Genomic DNA, 5308 nt, shown 5'->3' with positions numbered 1-5308 from the left:
GCCTTTTAATTGAAGTGTTTAGTCCAGATGAATTTCAATTAATTACTCATATACTTGGGTTTAAGCCAACTCTCTTGCTATTTGTTTTCATATGATTGTTTATTTGTTTCTCATTTTCTTGCTTTCCTTTGTATAAATCAAGCTTTTTAAAGTTATTCTTTTTTTTTCCCATGATCAGCTTTTAAATAACACAGTCTTTCATTATTTCCTGGGTAGTTACAAAAATTATATTTGTCTGTTTTAAAACTGAATTTCTCTTTGACTTGCTTTAATAAATTCCAGGTATCTTCTGAAACTACAAATACATTCCTATATTTTCTTGAGGATATTAACTGTCTTTTCTGGAAATATAAATATCTAAATCTCCTATGTGTCTATTCCTACTATCTGCGGTTTTCCTTGGTATCCAGTCAATTAGTCTTTTTTTTTTTACACTTACCTTATAATTCTTATTGTAAGCTAGACAGTATATGTGAGAAATTGTAGAGACTCTTGATATTTTCTTTATACAAAATCATGAAATGTGTTTTAATGGTATTCAAAATTCAGGTGGATTACTTATTCCTTTGAATATTAGGTTTAATCTTTGATAGTTCTGGCCAGCTGGGTTTTGATCTTAGTCCTAGGATATTATCTTTCAGGGCTTCAAGAGAATGCCTATGTGTTTACAGGGACCCTCTAAACTGACAGGATTTCAACATCCATCTACAAGTCTCCCACTTAGTGCAGCAATTTCTACTCAGCTCTTCAACCTCCAGCTGCTGCCATCTTCTTAGTTTTGTGACATCTTTGTGCAGTTTAGGAGTCAAGCACTTAAGAGAAAATCACTCATGGATTTTTATCCTCCTTCTCTATGGCTTTGTTCACTCTGAAATTTTACCCCTCTGGCAACCCTGATGTCTGTATCCTCAGGCCAGGTACATTGAGTGATTTTGTTTGTGCTCTGTTCCCCTGCCTAGTTGCTCTCCAGTATCATCATCATCACCACACACACACACACACACACACACACACACACACACACACGCAAGTTCTTGTGTGTTTTTTATTGGCCAGTGGGTTAATCCAATAGCAGCTGCTCTCTCATCAACAGAATCCTGTTTTCTTCTGGGCTACTGTTTTAAATATATTAGTATGGTTTCCCTCAGATTAAATTTGAAGTTAAACAGTCAGTAGACTTTATTGCCTTGGTCAAATAGTGTTAATGAGTGTGGGTTTCTGGTACTATGGCAATCCTCAGGGAAATTAGTGGTCCTCCTGGGAGTATTATAGATAGTTATAACTACAAGGATAGTGTCCAGGGGAGACATACATGAAATAGTCTCTTGATAGCCATGTGTCTAGGGTTTTGAGAAAGTGTACAGTGAGAAAAAGGATGAATAAATGAACTTGGAAGAGAGCAGGGAGTTGGTAATTATGTGGAAAATGCATGTCAAATAAAGACCATGAAGTCAATTAAACATTTATGGAGTGCTTGGGTATTTAGTGCTATACTAGGCACCATGGTAGAACAGAAGGTTATTTATTTGTGGATATTTTCCCCCAAGAAGTTAATAGTATTTTGGGGGAAAAACACAAATTAAATGGCAGATGGTTACTAGACTTATCATGGTCATCACTTCATAAAGTATATAAATTATGTTGTACACCTGAAACTAATATGATATTGTACTCATATGCCAACTATACTTTAATAAAAGAAAAAAACACAGGTCAAAGAAATAAATAAAAAAGATTAAATGAAATTTGCAAATAAAAATTTAAGCACTATATCGCAGTTTAGAATAGCAATAAGATTTCTGAAAGAAGTACAAAGTAGAACTCATTATAAATATATTGAGCATAAACCCATCTCCATTTACAATAAGCTGAAGTGAATAAAACAAGCAAGCAGGATATTTAGATTATTGATATCCAATTATCAATAGGATAACTTTTAATTTCTGCATTTTCCAAAAAATAAATGTTGCCAACTTGCACTTTACCACATAGGGTGGCAGGACAGAAAACACTAATTTGAATGCTCTAAATAGAAAGCTATGGTTCAAATGATAGTATACTGTATTTTCTTTCTTTCTTTTTTCTATTATTAATTTCTAGGGCTAAGTTGGATGCAGGTTAGCAACATTTTAGACTTGGTGGAGCATAAGATTTTTGAGGCTATGAGGGTTTCAGGGCATGTTGTTTGAAGTAGGATTTAGACTTAATTCCATTTATACATGGTTGCCCCCCAGATTTACTAAATCACAATCTTGTATTCTCACCAAGCTCTAAAAACATTTCTGACACAGAACCAGGTTTACAAACCACTGTTTTAAACTGGGAATTACATTTTATCACTCCTTAATTTGCACAGTGGCATTCAAAAATTGAACATAAAACACCCGTGTGTTTAACTTCGGACAGATATTTTATTAATCAAAGGAAGTGAATATATTCCTCCCACCACAAAATTAACTATATAGCTCTAAAGATAAAGAAGAGAGAAAATCTGTCCTGACCATTGTGACTCTTACATTTATATACAATTCATATAAGAAGTAATAGTCATTTTTGATGCTTTTGAAAATATCAATAATATAGAATTTCTGGTCAGGCAATATGAGTGTCTATGGAACTGAAATATTTTCTCCTAAAAGTAAATAGAGATGATGAACACAATTAAAAAAAAGAATTTTGATTTCATAACAGAGCTTGTAAGAAAGGGAAGAAAATTTCAAGGTGCAAGACACAAATAGTGAACTGAAAACTAAGATAACAAACATATGAACTTAGGCTGTCACTGCCCAGGGGGCTGTAATTGTTCTGAGTTATGGAAGGCTTGTTTTACAAAGCTCACGAAAAAAAGAGTCGCTAGGACTGCGGGTCCATACAAAGAAGGTGCTAAAACTGAGACTCTTACATAAAATTAGGACCTCAAAGGGCTAAAAAGTCAGCAAAAGGCAGATTATGGAAAAGTGTACCTGTCTGGACTTAGACCCTAGATAGAAAACAGGCATGCCTTGAAAATTTGAAGAACTGAGTTTTGAAAACCCTGCATATTTAGATATTGAAATAATACCTTTGAAATGATAGGGTATAATCTGAAAAATAACACATAATAAATACAGGAATTATAACACTTGCTAAGAAAAAAATAGAAAACATAAGGTTGAAAAAAGAACAATAAAGTTTTTGAATAAGGACTGATTAGAACATCTAGAAATAGAATAACTGGAAAATGGATCTAGCATGTTATAGTGATGTTCTTAGGGTTATGGAAGAGAGCTTACAAGCAAATGCTGTTGAAAGATAGATCCCATGCAAATGGATGGGTAGATTAATAGAAATATTTTTACTTCTGCTTCTAGTAATGAAGACATAACAAGATTTAACCTCCTGACATCGATAACCAGAAAACTAAGCCTGATGTTTGAAAACAACTGTTTTCAGAGACTGGGCCAAAGGCCGTTTGTAACCAGGGACAGAGAGCAGTGGAAACTAAACAGCCTGTGGCAGTCTCACGGAGTTGAGAAGTTGGAGGTGAGTGTTACAGGAGACCAATGCAGATGAAAGTTGTGTGCAGAGTTCCAGAAAAGGAGAGAGTTATGCAGAAAAGTGCCCCAGATATCTGCCGTGGCTTCTCCTTGAGTCTTTCTAGGGACTGTGCTTCACAAACATAGAGTCAGACGCCACCAGCCAGAATGAGGAATGACCAGGGAGCTGCAAGGACAGCAAGTCCCAGAGCTCACACTGGGTAGGGGTTTATTTGAGTTCCAACCAGAGTGGAAAGTCCTCAGTGGTCATCAGGTCACTCAGTGGAGACCTAGCTGCATCATGTCTCAGCAGTGGGGAGGAATTATCCCTCGAGTGTAGGCTACTTAGACCCACCTTAACAAAGCTTAAAAGCAAGCTCAAAGCATCAAATTGATCTGTGAATAACTGTGATCTGTGAATGTTAAAAGTAAACAGCCTTTAAAGTTAGACAACAAAATCCACAACTTCAACAAAGTGATCATCATAATATCCAGCTCCCTGTCCACGTTACCAGATATGCTAAGAAGCAAGGAAATGTACCTCAGAACCAGGAGAAAGCTCAGTGGAAACAAATGCAGAGATGCTAGAGCAAGCATAAAAGCATGTTACAATCACTATCATAACTTTGTATATATTGTTTTTGCATTTAAAAGAAAATATGAATTTTAGAAAATTGTAAGATTTTAAAAAATAAAAGACATGGAATTTCTGAAGATGAGAAACACAATGTTTGAAGTAAAAATTTCACTGGACTGGCTTAACAGCAAATTAGACATAATATTTAAAGATATATCAAAAACATACATGTAAAGAAAGCATAGAAAGACTTTAAAAGGAGCATCAGTGACCTGTGATCTAATTCTAAATGTTCTAACATGTATATAATTGGAGACTCATGAGGAGAGGAGAGAGGGGCATAGAAAAATACATCAAGGTATATTGTTTGAAAATTTGAAATTTGGTGAAAACTATAGATACTGATGGAAGCTCAACAAATCTCAAATAAGATAAACTCTAAGAAAACCACACCAAGTCACACAATTTTCAATTCTGAAAAACAAATACTAAAAAATCTTACAAGCAGCTTCCCTCCCCCTCCAAAAAGAAATGTTATGTACAGAGAAATAACATTTTAAAGTGGTAAAAGAACTCTCAATCTAGAATCTACATACCTAAAAAAACAAAAAAAATAAAAACAGTCTTCTTTCAGACAAACAAAAGCTGAGATCATGCAATTTAAGCCAAAAATGATTAAGAGAACATAAGCTTCTACAATATCCAGAGTAGAAGGAATTCTCAGTTTCCAGTTCCAGACCATTCCATTTGATGCCCCAAAACTAAGGTGACCTTTTCTGATATCTGGGCAATATATATATATATATATATATATATATATATATATATATATATATATATATATATATATATATATTATAATTTCAATTCAGTGTGTGTGTGTGTGTTGGGGGGGCAATCTAAGCTATTCAGTAAATGGCTTTGGGACAACCAAAAATTTGTAAAATGTAAACTTAAATTGTTATTTCATACAACAATAAATTTTAGCAGACGTAGAGACTGAAATATGAAAGATGGAACCATAAATGTGCTAGAATACAATGTGAGAAAATGCATTACCTTGTTGTGGGGAAGACCTTTTGAAACAGGACATTAAAGTCAGAAAACATAAAGGTTAAATAAGTGTGTATGATTGATAGACAAATACATAACTCCACTATTTCCCCTTCCTACTTTCAGAACTATTGGAGGAATAAAGCTCATGAGATAGAGATCA

Source organism: Hipposideros armiger, unplaced genomic scaffold, assembly GCF_001890085.2.
Source record: "Hipposideros armiger isolate ML-2016 unplaced genomic scaffold, ASM189008v1 scaffold_448, whole genome shotgun sequence".
NCBI classification, from domain to species: Eukaryota; Metazoa; Chordata; class Mammalia; order Chiroptera; family Hipposideridae; genus Hipposideros; species Hipposideros armiger.
The sequence above is the reverse complement of the archived record's forward strand: the minus strand, read 5'-3'. Positions refer to the sequence as shown.